Here is a 19,671-nt window from a genome sequence, read left to right on the forward strand (position 1 = left end):
CTTATTGATTATACACCAGGGTATTTCAATAACATGTTTTTTATTAAGCAGGATTTTATAGCCTATTTTATTTAGCATTTGGACTGTGAACTTGCTTATATATTTAGATCATTCTTCCTTTACCTTTGATTCTAGATGAAATATATATATGGTATTCCATGAACACATAAGGATGATCCAAAATGATACTCAGATAGCCACAAACTCAGAGACAAAAAAAATCCCTGCTTCTACCAGTTATTAATAATACTTTAAATACAAATGAGAACCATGTCCCATAAAACTGAAAATGTAGTGTTTGAGACTATTGTCACAGTTATTACTAGTTACATTAGCCTTTGGGGTGGAAAGGGAAAGTTGTATTTTCAGTAATTTTTTATATATCAAGACATTATTTTAAATTACTTACAATCTTGTGAGTTCCCGACCTGATTCTCCATTTTCCTCCTAAATCTCTGAGTATATTTCACCAGAGTAATATGCCATAGGAGCCTTTCATTCCATGGGTGTCTAAAGACAAAAAAAAAAATCCATTTGTTACTAAAATAGACTGTATAGCAGCTATTCAGTTATAAACTGAATTTTTCTCATTTGTTTAATTTCAAATTGATATTTCTGGGATGAAAAACTAAGAATTCTGTTCTATTTCAATATAAAAGTAATTTTAATGTAAAAATAATTTTAATAGAGGTCATTTTAATCTGATGATGAGAGAGTGATAGAAGACACGGTAAAAGGCAAATTCTCCTCTTTAGAGCTATGAAACTTGTATGTCAATGTTTCCACAGCAGATGACCTAGCCCATCATTTATTTGTCTAACCCCCAGTCAAGAAATAGAGAGCACAATGCTTTCAAATACAACTGTACTGAAAATCAAAACATCAGAGAGTATCTAAACAGAACTGCCATTAGACAATTTTTTTTTTTTTTTTATCATTTGGAACCAGCTAAAGATGAACCTGCAGAATTGTATGAGAATGTGCACCTAGAATCTTATTCATGGAAATTCTCATACCTTCCCCATAGACATGTTTAATTAGCTGGGTCCTGTTGGGTTTCTTTGGTGGATTTTGATACAAATGGGGGAAAAAAAGGTCTTTTCATCTCTTTTTATCAGTAGTCCTCCAAAGCCAAAGCAGGTGCCTATGGGATTAAACATAATTACAAAGGGAGAGGGAGAGAGAAGGGGGCTAGATAAAAATTCCCAACAGAGCTGGAATTTGAGAACAGGAGCAGGTGCTGCAAGAGGCCCCATGTATCCAACTAATTTAAGCCACGATGTTGTGTAAAGGCCCAAATATCCATCTTTTCACTGGGGAGGGCACTGGCAGCCTGTGAGTACAAAGCCAAGCTGGCCAGAGTGATGCCAGGCAGGCTGCCTTCAGCACCATGGCTACCAGCGCAAGCAGACCTTGTTTCTCTCACTGACTCCTTTGTTGGGTGGCAGCCACATGAAACAAAGTGCCACTTCTTGTCATTGTACATGCGCATGCATAATAATCCTCCTTCTGGCTTATCATCATGAATTAGCAATTACTCCATTATTAGATGGAAGAGCGGCTGCAGGTGACAAAGCACCCTCACTTCTAGTTTATATTTCTGAAACCCTTCATTTGGTTTTTCAGTTTTGGATTGACCTCTTCAGTTAGTGTATTCCCATTGTGAAGAAAATTCTATGATCCCATAGAAAACTGGTTTCTTTCTTTATTTGGAAGGTCTGACATATGGCTTGATGGAGGGGGGCGGGGGGGTGAAGAAAGTACTGAAAGGAATATGGACAAAAAAGGCCTTCTTCAACTGAGAGGACACCTGGACTACACAAAGAAGACACAAACTTTAAAACTCTCACCCACCCACTGTGCCAGAGCAGCTTTCCAGTGAAAGCTAAGGTTATTCCAAGCCACAGAGACTCTGCCTGGACTCTCATTTAAGATCCACTATTTACTGAAACATTCAAAATAATGCCACTTTTTATCTAGCTGTACCCATGGTTCTCTAGCATTTAGAGAATGAGAGGGAAACTGGGAGATTTTAGTTCTTGTTACCTTATGCTTTCTATACTCAATGAATAGAGAAGAACTTTAATAGTAACTTGTAAATTATTTTGATGACTCTTGAAAGAAGGAAGTTTTTTTTAAACTTCAGAGAGAAGAATAAAGCCTTGTTTTTAAAACTAAGCAACAACATCTTTTCTGATCTTGAAGGAAAATTAGAACAAAAAAATGTTAGTTGTTTCCCAATATGTCATGGGGTACCACTTATTGCATAGTGCTGTATACCATTATGTAATAGAAATATTCTATTTGTAAAATCAGAATGTCTGTTTTAATATTTCTGTCTTGTCACTAGGAAAAAAAACAAATGAAGGGATTGATATTTTCAATGTATGAAATTGTAAAAGACTTTATTAACTATTAGACCATATATTTCACGTAAGCACATGGGTACAGTCTTTTTCTCTTTATATAGCAAAAAGTACATCATACAGTACCTGAAAACAGTACCTGGCTACTCTAAACCCAATATTAATATGAAAGAAATGTTAGGACATAAGAGTTTGATGAACATAGATTTAGGATACCAGGAGGGAGCCTTAATTGGGCCATCATTAGCATTTGGCATTTCAAGATATGTCAGGGCATGTAGGGGAAAATGAGGTAAATCTGAAAAGTTGAAGGATATTTTATTTCTATGTATATGTGTTTTAAGGGAATGAATAAGAGCCTATTATTTTGGGCAACTGGTTCTGAGAATAGAGAGTAAATGAAGGGAATCTTTTCAACTTCTAAAACAATTTATGGAATGGAGAAGAAATTTACTCCAAGGAAAAAGTTCTGGTGTACTAATTTTATTCAGAAATACCAGATGGGTATTAGCAGGAAGAAATGGGAATGGAGATAAGATCTTCACCAAGGAAATTGTCTTCCAAATCAGCCCTAGAGGATTTAGTTCCAAGATTCTAAGAGGGACCCTAAGTAATAAAAATAAAATTAGTCAAATGATAGAGCTAATCAATGTGGAGTTCTGTAAGAAATAAAGTGAAAGCTAGCCTCTTTGGGGCCTAATAAAACAATTGTAATGGGAAGCAGGTCCTTCTGTTATTTCAGTGAGGCTGTCCCTGGGGCTGGACCAGGCCTTCTGTGCTGAGTCTAATTGCAGCATTGAAGAGAAGAGTGAAATCCTAAGGCAGTGACAAGAGCAATAGCTATGACTAGGACAGGTCAATCAACACACAGCCTGGGGAAGCTCCTTGGAAACCTTCGTAACAGCAGAGAAGAAAATATCAGAGGCCTCGAAGAAGAACCTAGGTGCCGTTGAGATCTTTTCAACATAGATAGGGCTGGAGGTTCCAGCAATTAATGTGAAGGGGCTTTAATACAAGGCAATTTTTTGTCATCACTGTTATTAGTCATAGCCCTAACTGCATCCTACAGCTCGGTCAGACTTGAGAAATCCTAGTTGAATTTAATTGCAATATACATGGTCTATCTATACCTACATAATGTATAGAATATATACAAATATTATTTCAGTTAGAGAAGGAAATTTTTGACATGATGTGTAATATTTAAATATCATGAACGATGATCTTTTTACTTAGAGTCTTTGTAAAGAAGTTACCTCAACCTTGGGAATAGAATGAAGAACCTTCAGAAAATATCATGGGGAAGTAGATGACATTGGCAAGTTCATTCAGCCTGATGAAAAGTCCATTCAGCCAGTTGAGCTGAACTAAGATCTTGGCATAAGCTTCAGACTAAAAACATCTGGCAGGCAGCTGAAGAGAAGTTTGGCTTTGAAACAGGAGGTATGAGGATTTTTAGAAGTATATAACTTCCCTAATTGGTAAAGGCAATGTCAACTAAATCAGAAACTCTTGAATTCAGTAACAATTTCAGGTTCCTAAGCTACATGGTTACCAGGCACAGATAGAGAAGGCATATGACAAGAAGTGGACGATAAGCTCTAGGCACTACCTACTACAACTCTGTTGATTTGAAGTACCTCAGAGTTGAGGATCTGGTATGAAATGTGTGTGTCAACTAAGATTGAGATTGCAGGGAAATCAGGGAAGTTAAGCATACTAGCCACGAATTGGGATCATAAAAGGAGATTCAGGATTCCATAGGCTTCTTACACTCAATGAATTAAATGGTCTATGTAAAGCTTTTGTCTCTGGGTAGCTCCACCTATATGGATTTGTTGTCAGGTATCTGACAGTGGGTCTAGAACTGCTGTATGTAACTCAGCAGAGCTGATAGGAGGATGAACCATAGGTGAAACACAGGAGAATGAAGACAGCTGGAATCTGCTGACTAAATCATATCTCCTCCTCACTGTATTTTACTGATATAGAACCCCCTTTGACTTTCTAACCTAGAAACTTACAGGGTAAAAGACTTCTGGAAAATGTATTTTCAGCCTTACCAAGTTGATATATCACACCAAGTATACTCCATTCCTCTCAACCTGACACCCATACACACTTCTTTTTAACATTTGAATTCCAAAGGAAGACAATAGCAAAATATATCCAACTAAGTTATTCCTTGTACAAACAAAACCACACTTACTTTATTCCCTAAAGAGAATACACAAGGTTAATTAATCCATTGTTGGCTGATGTTCATTACTCTTCTAGCTGAGCCTTATACCATTTTTGATATACTACACATAAATAGTGAGATACATACTTAACCACTGTTAACTGACAGTGGTTAGATTGGATAGAAATCATTTCGCAATTGGTGATTTGCTCATATTTGATAATTAAAACTTTCTTCTTCCAATACCTATTTCTTATTTCCTTTGCCCTCAGAAGGCAATTTAGCTAGTCTTGACTCTTTTCCTGGTAGGATGATCTAGGCCTCCATTGCTGAGGAATCTGGCTATTTGCACTCCTGCTTATAATGAGTCATCATTTATGGTTGACACTTATTACAAAAACATGGTAGTAATAAGAGGTTCACAGAAGTTTTCTTGTGTTCCAAACATACTCCTTCCAATATCCATTGTGCAGGGACAACCCAAATTCTTCCTGATAAGAATAAGATCAATCATCCTAGCCTCATGCCTCATATTTCAGTGGCATGAAGAGCCCAAAGTATCCAGTCAGCAAGATGAGTTTCCAGTTTAATAGACACAGTATTGTCCATAGCTGGAAACAGTCCCTCCTTGAAAACTAAGACTTCCGAACCAATAGATCTCAAAATTACAAGGATAAGAGGTAAAAATTGCACTAGTGGATGATTAAGGGCAATAAGAGGGGATTCACTGACATTTTATCCCTTGATTTCCAAACCTATGACTTCTGGCTATGGGATAAATGTATCATAAATAGGATTCAAAGAATATGTTTTGACCAGAAGACATTACTCCAACCCAACTGGCACTATAATAGGGTTCAAAAGGTCTTTTAAAATTCTGATTGCTCAGCCAATTCAAGTGATGGAGAACGTAATAAGATCAATGAATCCTGTCAGAACAAACATGCATCAATTTGGTGTTGTTTCTGGTCAGAAGCAATTGCTGTGGAGTATCATGACAAGCAATAAGGTATTCTGTAAGTCCATGGATAGTTGCTTTGGAAGAAGCACTGTGAACAGGAAAGGGAAATCCATATATAGAATAAGGATCTATGTTAGGGGGAACGAATACTGACCTTTTCCTAATGGGAATCATCTGCAACCAGAGGGCTGGCTACTTTCTCCAGAGCCCATTCTACAAGGATAGTGATGACTGGGGAAAGAAGCTGACTGACATTCTCAGAATGGATCTCCCTGTCCAACTTATTAAGTTCTTCTGTGATTTTCTACTTATGAGCATGTACAACAGACACAAATATTATTGCACTTTGTGTCTATTTGGAGAGGTCTATCACATAACTTCTTTCTTAGATCTTCTTGTCACTAATTTCCTAATGGTGAACATTTCTAATGTCTGACCAGTAAGAAAAACCATTAACCACTGTCATGAATTAATGTAAATCTATATCTCTGGTCATCTCCACTTCCCAATAAAGTTGAACATCCCTGTGCTCAGAGTTCTGGCTATTAGAAAGATTTACTCTCTCAATGTTCTTTCAAGGTCTCCCTAAGGTATGGCTATAATACTACAGACAGGATTCTTAGGTAAGTCCAACATATCAGGCAGAATCATCAGTAAATTAGGCTCCATTTTTTCTTGTGGTCACCTCATCCCAAGGAACTCTCCACGAGGTGATAGGTGATAGTTGAGGGTCAGAAGACAATGTAGCAAAAGCAAGAGCCATGGGGAGCTGAACTACTTCCTCATGCCACTTACTTGTGACTTCAGGTCTGCTCAAGTCCAATTTTATATATACCACTTCAATTTGATGACAGAATGCTGATGTGCACTCAACTTTATGGCTTAGAGGATCACACAACACCCAATTTATGATAGGCATTTAGGCCTCACAGGGAAACTTAGCGACCCCTGGAAAAGTGTTCAGTGTCTTCTAGGGTCCAGTGATAAGCCAAAAGCTGTTTCTCAAAAAGAGAATATTTATTTGCAGAAGGTGACATGGCATTGTTCCAAAATCCTGTCAGTAATTCATATAGAGACTTTCAAAAGGCTCTATATAGCATAACTATCGGCCCTATTTAATTCAAGGACTAATAGATCTGCTGAATTATGTAACCCAAGCTGCCCAGTAACCAAGACCTGTTACAATACATTCTCTTGCTTTAGATCACATTCAAAATCAGCGGTTTTTATTTAACTCCATAAATGGGTATACGTTGCTCTCAAAATACAAAGAAACTCACTAAGCATTTTGATTCTTTCTTAATATTTAGAGTGTTCAGATGCAGCAACTTCTTCACCTTGGAAAGGATATTATGCCACTAGACATTTCACTAAGGTATCTGGCCCTTGAATTTTAGTGGGATTTATTTTTCACCCTCCAGCACACATTTTTCTTTCTAAAATGTCCAGGATAATTGCTGCTTCCTGCTCACCAGGTCCCATCAGCCTGAAATCAGCATAGTGGTCTTTTATGGCACCTTGCTGAATGGAGTAGTGATAGATGTTTCTGTGGATGAAATTATGACAGAGAGTTGGAGGACTAATATAGCCCTAAGATAGAACAGTAAAGGTTTATTGCTGGCGCTGTGAACTGAAAGCAATATGCTTCTGGTTAAGTCTTTCATCAACATATATAAAGAAAAAAAATTAACAAAACAGTTGCATACCAGATACTAGGAGGTGTGTTGATTTGCTCCAGTAAAGAAGCCACATCTGCAACAATAACTAGAATTTGAATCACAGTTTGGTTAATTTAAAACAATCACTGTAGGAACTGTCTGTTTTTTCTGTTCAGGACAATGTGGGTTGCAATAGGTATCACAACCCCTGCATTCTTTGAGCACTTGATGGTGGCACCTGTTGGGAAAATCACTCCACATTCTGATTTGTAAACTCATCTTCTGTAGTTGCCTTCACACACTCCTTTTCTGCCTGTCTTTGGTATACTCTACCTAATACAACTCTTCCATTCTAAATATGGACCTAATTTCCCTAACACATGACACAGCCTGCCTGGCATGACCTTCTACCTGCCTCTTGTGGTTAGTCTTTTGTGACTCTAATTGGAAACAGAGGGTCTATATTAACATCTAGGTTTATCACCAACTATTATGTATGTAATTTTCTCTAATTTGTTTTGGTTATGTAAGTTTCTTTAAAAAGAAAAATGTCTCTTCTACACTATCAAGTCTCTTAGGCTTTGTATCTGCAACATAATTGGTGCTTGAGAAATATTTGTCGAATTAAAGACTTCATTTGTGAAAGGGAAGGATTAAGTGTGTCTATCCTGGGGACAGATTTGGAGAGTAGATTGATTAACAGCTGGTTACCTGTTTAGTAAAAGACAATGAGCGCAGATCAGCAGAAAAGCCCAGGGCAGAGTTATATTCGCTTTACAGGCTCGAGACCCTTTCATACCTGGACCATTCCTTATGAAGGTAGATGTGTGTGGCAAAAATACTAGAAGCACAATGAGATGAGATATTATTCTCGGGGATTGTACACACAGATATACACACTAAACGATATAAAGAGCAATGCAGCATGTGGAGACTAACCATATAACCTATTATCAAGACACTTTAAAGAGTGAAAGACTGCTGTTAATAATTGTTGAGACCGCATGCTAAACACAGGCATTCCCAAGCCACAAGGATATGAAGTCACCCCAGGAATGACAGTCACCCGTGATATATATAGCATTCTCAGAGCACTCAGATGATATTTAGAAAATGGGGCCCAAATGGGTCAGAGCCTGGAAATAACCTAATTCATGTGAACTACACACTAATCCATCCCTACACACATCATTGTCTGTACTGTGTTTGAAGATAGCACTCCTTTTCTCTCCATCCCTTTCCCCACTTCCTTCATATGTACAAATCCAGGATCTTTTATTTCCAGGGAATAAGACTGGAGAAATGATAGATGCCCTCACATTCACCAAAGAGAAATATAAAAAGTCACAGTCTTCCTGATACCTTGAACAAGCTGGATATCTTAAGGAAAAACACTTTTAGAGTTAAACTGCACCTTCAAAATCACCCTATGTAGCTCATTTTAAAAATATTTCACCCACTTTTTTTGGATCTTATCTTAGAAAAGTCACTCAAAAAGGAACCATAGTTAAAATCTCAATTTTTAACTGACTCAGCATATTGGAGGAATTGCTGAGCTCCATAACATAATAGTTTGCTTAGGGATTAATTTGTTGCTGCATTACCAGGGGACTCAGATTTAGATTAAGGTTGGAGCAGAGAAAGTAACAGAATTGTACCATTATTGAAAGGCAACCAATCATTTAAGGAACTATGCAAAGGTAAGACTTAGTTCAGGGATTCTCTGTGTCTTAGTTCCATTCAGCTGTCATTCTGCTATTCAGTTTGGGCTAATTGCTTAATCTTCAAATAACAAGCTAGTGGTTCATGGCAGTAGCAGATCTAAAAGGCAGAATCTAGGAATATGAGTTTGAAAAGCCACAGAAAATACATCATTCCACCTTCCTTATAATGAAATTTTTTCTTTAGACTACTTTAATAATCCTATCATATATAATCATTAATGACTAAAAAATGCCCTTTTAGTTATGATCACCACCAAAAACTTAATTGATACCCAATTAGTAAAGTTCCATTAAAAAAATAAATTTATAAGGAGGTTTTAATTCTGTCTCATCTTCGTAGATGCCTTATTGTCTTTTGTGTGATTTTTGTTCAGTTTTATCTACTATGGTTTAAGATGTTCTATGAACATGCAAATATTTAGCATCTACCATCCTTTGCCTACACCATTCTTTGTTAACTGATTATATTTGGTTATAAGAAGTTTTTAATTTGCCTTGTCTTTGGGAATGGCTTATTTTCTTATGTGTGATTTTTGTTCAGTTTGTTTTATCTACAGTGGTTTAAGGAGTTCTATGAATGTGCAGATATTTAGCATCTTCCATCCTTTGCCTACACTAGTCTTTGATAACTGTGATTATATTTTGTTATCTTATAAATGTTGCATTCAAAACTGCTTGTTTTACTCGACATATTAGACCTTTACACAATTATGTAAATTTTTTGTGAAATTTCAGTGCATTGAATTTGGGTTGGATACTCTTAGAAGTCAACGGACCTCTTTCCATCATTATAGAGCTCCACTGAAAACAAAACAAAACAAAAAAGTCTCATTAGTATGTTCCACTGCTTTCTAGCTAAAGAAAATAGGTGATGCAGGGTGAGCCGCGGTGGCTCAGCAGGCAAGAATGCTTGCCTGGAATACCAGAGGACTTGGGTTCAATTCCTGGTGCCTGCCCATGTATTAAAAAAAAAAAAAAAAAAAAAAAAGAATATAGGTGATGCAGCTCAAGCTCATTCCTGACACTGAAAAATCAGCTCATGTACGTGTTCTCCTAACATTGTGTCACTGGCATTTTAGTCTCCCCAAACAGCAAAATTTCTTAGAGATTCATGTATTCTTCCATGCCTGGAGAAAATTTGCTAGAGTTTTTCACTCAATCAACTACTGGATATATGGTACCTGTGATAGTTAGGTTCAGGTGTCAACTTGGCCAGGTGATGGGCACTATCACCTGGCCAAGTTGTTCTGTTAACGTGGACTTAAATCATCAGCATGTGAAATTCATCTATGGCTGATGACGTCTGCCATCAGCTAAGGGGAGGGCCTTCTGCAATGAGTAAGACTTAAAGGGAGAGGTGAGAAGAGAGAAAGAAGGAGTTCAGCATAGCATGGCACAGCACAGCTCAGAGCTCAGAGCTCAGAGCTGGCTCAGACCCAGATATTTGGAGATGCAGAAAGGAATCGCCCCAAGAAAAGCCATTGAATCCAGAAGTTGGAAGGAAAAGCCCAACAGACATGACCATGTGCCTTCCCAAATTTGTAAATTTTAACTAAATAAATCCCCTTTATAAAAGCCAATCCATCTCAGGTATATTGCATTCTGGCAGCCTTAGCAAACTCAGTACCCAAAAGATCTAATTTTGCAAATGTAGTTAAGCCATTATTCTCTTTGTCTCAAAAACTGTTCCCACCAAAATGCAAACCCTTCATTTGAAAGACTATATTGAAAAATAGTCTTAATCAGTTATAATTTTAGAACTGACCAAGTAAACCATTTGAATCTTTAATCATTTCTGAGACTATTCTTCCAAAAACACGTTTCTCTAATGAAAATTTCAAATATTTACCAAAGTAAATAAAATAGTATAAAGAACTTCCGAAGTAAATATTATTGTATGAAGAATCTCCCTAAACACATAATTCAATTTCAATAATTATCATCTCATAACTGAGCTTTTTCCATCCATATCTCCATCTACTCACCCAACTCCCAGACACTATGTCAATTCATTTGTTAATATTTTAATGTATATATCTAAAATATAAGGTTCTTTTAACTTCTTTTAACTTTTTATTTTTATATAATTTCAGACATAAAAAATTATGAGAATAAAGAATTCCTGATATCTTTACCCATATTTGCAAGTTGCTAATATTTTTTATGAATAATTTGAAAGTCAGTTGAAAGCATCATGCTGTTTTTCACTAAATACTTGAATGTGTAATTACTAAGAAAAAGGATATTTGGTCTTATAACTATAGTATGATTATTAATTTCAGAAATGTTAACATTGTACAATACTATTATCTACTCTGTATATATAGTCCATATTCAATCTCCATTATCCCCAATAATGTAAATTATATATTTTTCTTGATTCCAATCCCAGATCATTCATGAAGTTAATTGCATAATTGCATTAGCTCTACTTTCCCTTAATCTGGACTTCGTTGTTTTTTTTTTTTTCTTTTTTTTTGGTCATTCCTGGCCTTGATTTATTCGAAGAGCACATATCATTTATTTAGTAAAATATTCCTATATTTGGATTTGTCTCATGATTTACAATTATTAAATTGAGGTCATACATTTCTTAAAGGATACCCTAGAAGTAATATTGTGTTCTTCTCATTGCAGTGTATCAGAAGGCACATGATATTGGTGTGCCCTGATACCAGTGGTGGTAACTTGGATCATTTGGTTAACTGGTTAATTAGTTAAGATGTGTTTTAGTTTCCTATGCTGCTCAGAGCAGATACCATGGAATGAGTTGGTTTTAACAGTGGAAATTTATCAACTTATAAGCTTATAGTTTTGAGGCATTGAAAATGTACAAATCAAGGCACATTTTCTTCCTGAAGACCAGCTGCCAGCAATCTTTGGGTCCTCTGCCACATGGCAAGGCACATGACACCATATGCTGGTCTCTCACTTTTCTTCTGGGTTTTGTTGCTTTCAGCTTATTGCTTCTGTGGCTTTCTCCTCTCTCCCTCCTTCTGTTTTCATTTCCAATTATAAAAGACACCAGCAAGAGGATTAAGACCCTTCCTGAATGAAGTGGGCTACACCTTAGCTGGAGTAGCCTTGTCAAAAGGTTCTACTTACAATGGGTCCTCGCCCACATGATTGCTTTTCTGAGGTACATATAGCTTTAAACTTCCACAAAGTGGTATTTGCCAATTTTCTACACTGTAAAGTGATTATTTTTATTTTTTTTTAACATTAAGTTATTTAGGAGTGATAATCTGAGACCATATACCTATACTGTTTTCAATCAAACTTTTATCCACTACTGTTAACATCCATAGATTATTTTCTAACGCTATCATTCCTTCTATATTTATTATCGGCATTCTGCTCCAAAGCAGGGCTTTACCTTTTCCTCCATTTATTTATATATCCATTTATTTATGCATTATGAACTCACACATTCTTATTTTATATAACTGGTTGTGACCAACTACTATCATTCTTAAATTGTCCCAAATTTGGCTCTTCAAACTGTCTTGACCCTTTACTAGGTCTCTATCAGCTTTTACGTACTTTCTCACTTTCTGGCATAAACAACATATTATCCCCTACTCATGTTGTACTGCCCCTACTCCAGTCCTGTAATAATTTGCTCCAAGGGGAAATGGCTCCTTTTATTTTAGAACATAATTTAAAAACCGAAATAAAATATTTCGTATGCACATGGGACTGTTTCTGGATTTTCTATCACGACCCATTTGTTCCTCTATCTATCTATTCCTGCACCAGTACAAAACTATTCTAATTATAAAGGCTTTATGGTGTGTATTAATTTTGGGTCAGATCAGATCCCTCCACCCACCTCTCTATCACCACCATAACTCTTCTTTTTAAGGCTTTCTCTAGATATCCTTAATATTTGATTTTCCAAGTAAAGTTTATACTTGCCTCTCTTCAAAGATCTAAGGATAGTACTGTTATTGGGATTGCATTAAATTAATTAATTTAAACAGACAGACATCGATATCATATGTTGAGGTATATGGCATCTGTAATGTTCTTTATAAAATACAAATCGGATAATTTTTTATAATTAAATTCTTATTTATAGATGTTACCTACCCCAAGAAATGGTCAATGTCTTGCTAAACTTTTAAACAATTTAGCCTCGTTTAAACCCATCTTCATCTTTTCATATTTTAAAGAGATTAATGGGACAAGATATTGATATTGTTTCTGCTTGTATCACATCCATGAGCCATCATTCCTTAGTCCCTGGGAGCCTAGCAATTTTATCTCACAGAGGCTGTGAAACTATTTCTGTTTAGCAAGAAAAATACATTTTGGTAATGTCCATAGCAAGTTCCATCAAAAGAAAAGCAAAATTTAAAAAGAAAACTACATTTTCTTTTATTGTTTATTAAAATCTAAGAGTGACTCAATTCTCATCTCCCATTTTTCGATTGACAGTAAATAATGCCACAGAACTGAATTGCATGCATCAACTCATTTTCCCCATCTGTTTCCAGGAGCACCAAGTTTGTTGTTGTTGTTCTTTACTTCTCTTTTCTACAAAATCACCATCTCCTTTCTCTATTACAGCCTACCACACCTTAATTTGTTACAAGTAAAAACAACCATGTCACTACATGAATATATATTTCTTAAATTTATCCAAAAGGAATCAAGATGGCCTATAATACGTTCACCATATGAAATTGCCAATACTTGACCAAATGGATTTACTAACATTAGATCATTTTTTTACCTTCAAAAATGGCAATTTTATATGATTCCAACTAACACATATTCATAGATGAGTTTACAAGTATATAAAAGGGAATCTGAAGTAACATGGAAAATAAAGGAGATCATTGTTCTAGGAATCAGTTAATTATTGAAATAGAGTACCCAATTTGGCATTGAGCTTCTTAGTAGCAAAAACAAAGAGAGAAAAAAGATGCATCATTAAAAAAGAAGCAAAAAACCACTTTATTGTCAAAATACTGAAGTGCACAGCCCATTGCACACTAATCAGCATAGATAATGTCCATTAATCAGAATGTTAAGGGAGATTATCTTCTTTAAATCTATTGTTAATAGAGAGGTGGGAGAGAAAAAAATAGTATTTGCTAATATGGTTAAAAATATTTCAGAACCATTTTAATTCCTTCACATAAAATAATTACTTCCTAAATTTAAAATCATTGACCAATTATTCTTGATCCTGTATGAACACCAATTCTCATGGTAAATGACTTTATAGGAAAACTTATTTCAAGCACACTTTTCCATCTTTATTATTTAAAAGCGTATTTTCCATTTATAGACAAACTCATTAAAAATTACACTTAAAGTTGCATTTTTTTAGCTATTAGAATGAAAGACAACATTAACTGGGTATGGAACATGCATATCAGTGTAGCTCTCTGGGTTATAGTTAGCTGGCAGAATAAATGTATGCTGAAGCAACTACAACCTCTTTTAGGTTAGTCTACACTGTTGATTTGCTTTCCATTTTGTTTCACTATTATTTAACTGAGGATTCTGATTAGTCAATTCTGGTTATTTTATAGAGTATATTTATTCAATATAGGATAACAAATTGTTTTGTACATGTGACCTTGTACCAACTCTGGAAACATCTCTGGTGATAATAGAATATTCATACCTATCTCATTATACATAAAAATTTTCTTTCAATTTATGGCAAATACATTTACCTTTTATGTAGCATCTTGCATAATGAGGAAATCCTGACAAGTATTCAAAAGACCTTTTCATGAGAGAGCATCTTGTCTACCAGGAAAAACAGTAATATAAACATTTAATGACAACCATTGTCTATATTTAATACAGACAGTAACAGCCTTGTCTGTTGGGGTGAATAAAATCTCACAGACTATAGGATATTTGAGCTGTTCTCATAGGATGATTAGAAGTTTATCAGGTGGAAGTTGAAGGCAATGACATTTGAAGTAGAAGTCATGTAAAAGAGAAAGAAATGGGAATGTAAAATAGTAGGAGATGAGGGGAACTAAAAGTCGGGGGGTTGTTTCTCAAGTATGAAGTTTAAGGTGAAGTAGAAAAAGAAGTTCTTAAAAATATCACTGCTGCTGCTTGTGTTGGTTTTACACTGTGTCAACTTAACTAGGTTGGAACAGCAGTTCCTAGAATTCCCCTCTCTGATGGTTGTGGGTTAAGGTTGACAACAAGTGAAACATGCTAGCAATTTGAAAGGCAGGAGTGACAAGGAAGCCATTAGACTCTGAAGTTTGAGTTAGGGTGCCAGCTGCTGCTGCAGTTCAGTTATACAGTTGTGCTTTGCTGGCTCATCTTATTGCCATAGAGCAGCATCCAGGACGGCAGCCTCCATAATGCGACCAGATCTCTTCCTTTATGTTCCTCAAGCCCTGCATCAGGGCAACAATCTCCTTCCGAAAGTCACCTTCATTGCTGAGAATGGATATACATTGAGAAACACATACAGGTTCCAGTTCATCCTCCTGACTTACATTCAGCCTTGCTCTACCCCACTGCATGTCCATGGCCATTTGTTCTCCAGCTGCGGGCTCCATTGATCTACAGGGACTTAAGCCCTGTCACCAAATGCAGAGTCAACAGCTTTCCATACACTTTTCAGCTCCTCAAATTGTATGAGAACTAATCTCTAAAATAAATCCTTTACGCCCCATCACTCTTGAGGATTTTACTTCCCCAATGAAACCCAAAGTGATATAGAGCTCTCCTATTATTTAATGTTTACAAATACCATACCATGAATAGTATTTTTCCCTCTGAAGAAGACAAATAAATCAGAATTATATTTGTTTTTTTAATTTATCAATCTGTGGTGTGAGTAGTGAAGAAAAATTGGAACTCATTCTAGTTAGGGATTTAAAGTGCACAAATATAACAAGAACAACATCTTGAAGAGTCCATTCCTCCAGGAAAAAGAGGAAAGAGGAAAGGCTTGGATTCAGGTTTGTTCACATAGATCAAGATTGAAAATGCTCTCTTCATCTTGAGATTAACATGGAACTAAGGTATTTGAGGAGAGGACTGATTACCTTTTCCTTGGGTGTCACTTCTCATGAATAAAATAATAAATAAGGCTAATAATGATGCTATTAAAAATTCCTCTCTTGGTCTCATCCACTGTGTGGAACCTCAATACCATGCCATATTTGTTGCCTCAATCCCAGTACAACTGGCAGATTTCTGTGCAAATGTTAATGATTTCAGATATTGAAGATTCGCTCAAAACACCTGCTTTTCTGGCACATAAATTTAGCTAATAGTTAACTTCAAGTTCTCTCATTTTACTTCTTTGGTTTACTTAGCCAAAGAGTAAAAGATGAGAGACACTACTTTAAGACATCTGTTTCAGACATAGACCAATATTTACTCACAGTTGTTCTTTTATACTCTGAAAAGTAAATGTTATTTGGACTGGTCAAAGGTAAAATGTTGGCTAACCATTCCTGATAAGGCCTTATGTCCTGTGTGCGTGTGTGTGTGTGTGTGTGTGTGTGTGTGTGTGTGTGTGTGTGTATAGGAGGGGGACAATGAAGGACAACTTCAATAGGCTGACTTGTCTTTGGCCTGCAAAAAGGAAGAACATACTACATGTATTGACAAAAAACATTCAGAGAACCCAGCTATAATGATCCCAATCAAATTTGCTGCTTTATGGTGCTAAGTAAGAATAAGAGCCCAATTAAGAAATCAATGATGATTATTGTATGACAAAATACAGTGTCTGGAACAAAAAAAAAATCTGTGAGAAAAGAAAAACTTAATTTAGGAATGGCCATAACTGCCCTTAAGCTAAATAACTTAACAAAATACAATTTTAAGATCTCCTTGCAAACTGGTAGACAATACTACTTACTCTCATCAGAATGACTCTGCTATGCAGATAACACTGTCCAGCTTCTTTTAAGATAAACATTTCCAAGAAGAAAACAGAAAATTTCAGAATTAAATCATGTGCCAAGACTTTCTTCATCAGCAGTCTGTATGTTATTCTCCAAAGAATGGGGTCTGCCACAGATAAAGTATTGACTCTCCACAATTAGTATAGCATTGACATAATGATGAAAACATTTTCACTTGAAATAATGGAAACCAAGATGGAAATATAATTTGAATAATGATTATCTTCTGGCACAAGAACATAAAAGCATTTTTTTACTTGTACCCTTTATGCACTAAAGTTTAAACTAAGGATGGGTTAATGAAGTTGCATTAGGAACAAAAGGGTGTAAGAATAGCTCTGTTCATTCAATGTAGTCTTTATGTAGGATATGAGGCTGGGGGTGCTTTTCAAAAGTGATATGCATGAAGGGGTAATAATTTTCTTAGATATCATTAAATATTAAAATATTTTAAAATTGTCTCTTCCTTAAGAATTTTTAGTTATTTGCAATAAAAATAAGAACATGGATACAAATATTTCCATTACAATTTTATTTAGACTACCTAAAATTTTTGGACATCTAAAAGGATCAACTATAGGGATTATTTAAATAAATTATAATGTAACCATATAAAAATTCCAATCAGATGTTAAACCGCATATTTTACTATTAAAATGTTTACTTAAAAATATATGTTTACAATATATTGTTAAAGAAAAAGGGTCATTTACCAAGTAAATGGTACTTTGTGTGTGTTTGTGTATATGTGTGTGTGTGTGCATGTACTTATGAGAGAAAAAATTTTTCTCATCATAAAAAAAGATAATGAATGACATAGGCATAGGATGATAGGACTATCCATGTGAAATTTTATATTTGGGAGGGATGTCATATGAAGGGTCTATCAGAAGGCCTTTTTTTGTCATCTCTTTTAAGGGACTACCTCCCAGAAATGCCTCCTCCATTTGTTTTCCCTTTCCTCCTCTCTTCAGTTTGTTCATGCCCACATATATTGTCTCATATTGACTGTCCAACTTCTCATTAGGCCTTACATTGCTGTGCCCCTGGGATGGATATCTAACATAAACAAGATTGGCTCAAACTAGTGACATCTTTGTCAAAGGTAATATGGTGTGACCAGAAGGAAAAAGCAGCTGCTTTAGGTAAGGGGGTAGCAGGAGTGTGAACACTTGAGGGCTTGGAGAAAAACAGAAGAAGAGTGAGGGTACACCTAAAATTTGAAAAAGACAAAAGATAAAGTGTACCTGATTTTAAACTGTCTCCTCACTTAGCTCAGTATTCTGGGTGGCACTCTCATCCATCCAAGAGGGGACTGGGGTTCAAGGAGCAATCAGATTTAAGATAATTGGCTTTCAGCTTTAGTGAGGCTCAGGGACAAAAGGCCCTTTGTTGAGCCAGGCAGCAGGAGAGTACCTTGTGCTAAGCAAAATCTGGTTTAGGAGCGTGCATGCTCACTTGTCGCAAATGTTTTATTGTGTGTCTGGGCAAGTCATTCTCACTTGTTAGGAACAGCAAGAGTTTTGTTCTGCACAGGCTTAAAATAAACGAGAAAAATCAGAAGGGCTAGGGTGGGAGGGAGCAGGAGGAGAAAGAATTCATGTTTATGGGTTATTTATGTTTGGTTAGCTCTTTGGCTTTTTGAATAGGCAACTTAGGGATTTCAAGCCTTAAAGTCTTTATTAGCTCTAATTTTTAAGTATCACTTATGATGATAATTTTAAAAATACTAGATTGGAATAAGAAATTTGCTTGTTAATTCACTTGAAATTTACTTGTTATCTCAGAATAAATGTCATCTTGGTAAGTGCATTACTACATATAATCAACATATCTTAAGCCAGTTATATTGTATAAACTGAGTGATGGAGAGTAATCTGAGTGTTGTTTCCTTAATCTTTTGTTGCCCATCCCGCCTGTGAAAAATGTAAAAATCTCACAGCATCCTTTATTTGAAATATTACTAATGCAACAATAAGCAAACCAAAATATTGAGAAGCTGTACTTTTTTTACAAACTCCATATCATCCTTCCTCCATTTTTACCACACGCACCACCCATCCCAGAGCTGTATAATCTCCACTGAGAACCATTAAAGGCTTGCACATAATCACAAAACCTGGTTTCTAGCCATAGCCCTGCATTATGGTAGCTTCCATCTGTACTTACATAAGTTAATTATTCTCTTTGGACCTTGGTTTTCTCATCTCTGAATTTGGATATCATAACCTCCTTTCCTACCTAATAGGGTTGTTGAGACTGAAAAAAGATAATCCATTTTAGAATACAGTGTGAACAGTGAATAATTAACAAGAGCTTTTATGTAAGGCTTCTGTTTTAACTTTGTTATTGAAGTAAAACTTATTGTAGTTGTGTACCTTAAAGAATTCTCATACTCTGACCCGAATGGTATAATTAATACCCAAATCAAGAAAGCCTTAGTTGTGCCCCTTTCCCATTACTACTGCCCCCAACCCCACCACAGAGGGGAACTAGAATCCTGACTTCTAACAGCATAATTTTGCCTGTTCTTGTACTATATAGAAATAGGACAATGTGATACGATTCCTTCACTTTACAATTACATTTGTGAAAAATCCATTTACATTGCTGTCTGGAGTTATACATTGTTCAATTTCACTGATGTATAGCATTCCAGAGTGTACCTATGCTATAAATAATTTCCTTTGAATAATGATTGAAGCATTTATAAATTTTTTGACACTCTACTTACTGAATCAACACTGTATTTAGTGATATAATGTGATTATGGGTCTATCTAAGAGTGAGTAGAGGAGGTGGCCCAAGGGTTCAGCAACTGATGAGGAGAAGGGTAAACTGTGTTGTATATATACAAAAGAATATTGTGT

The 19,671-nt window shown here is 35.8% G+C and overlaps 2 long non-coding RNA genes across 2 annotated transcripts in view; one reads left to right on the top strand and one right to left on the bottom strand.

Annotated features, from left to right (window-relative positions):
- LOC143669152 (uncharacterized) overlaps positions 1-3,766 on the top strand; it is a 61,782-nt gene extending 58,016 nt beyond the window's left edge. The window contains exon 5 of the long non-coding RNA XR_013168751.1: positions 3,603-3,766. This is a non-coding gene — a long non-coding RNA (uncharacterized LOC143669152). The remainder of the gene's footprint in view (positions 1-3,602) is intronic.
- Positions 1-19,671, bottom strand: part of LOC143669154 (uncharacterized) — a 71,265-nt gene that overhangs the window by 12,729 nt on the left and 38,865 nt on the right. The window contains exon 2 of the long non-coding RNA XR_013168755.1: positions 410-510. This is a non-coding gene — a long non-coding RNA (uncharacterized LOC143669154). The remainder of the gene's footprint in view (positions 1-409; positions 511-19,671) is intronic.

The sequence above is a fragment of the Tamandua tetradactyla genome, chromosome 25, assembly GCF_023851605.1.
Source record: "Tamandua tetradactyla isolate mTamTet1 chromosome 25, mTamTet1.pri, whole genome shotgun sequence".
Lineage (NCBI taxonomy): Eukaryota > Metazoa > Chordata > Mammalia > Pilosa > Myrmecophagidae > Tamandua > Tamandua tetradactyla.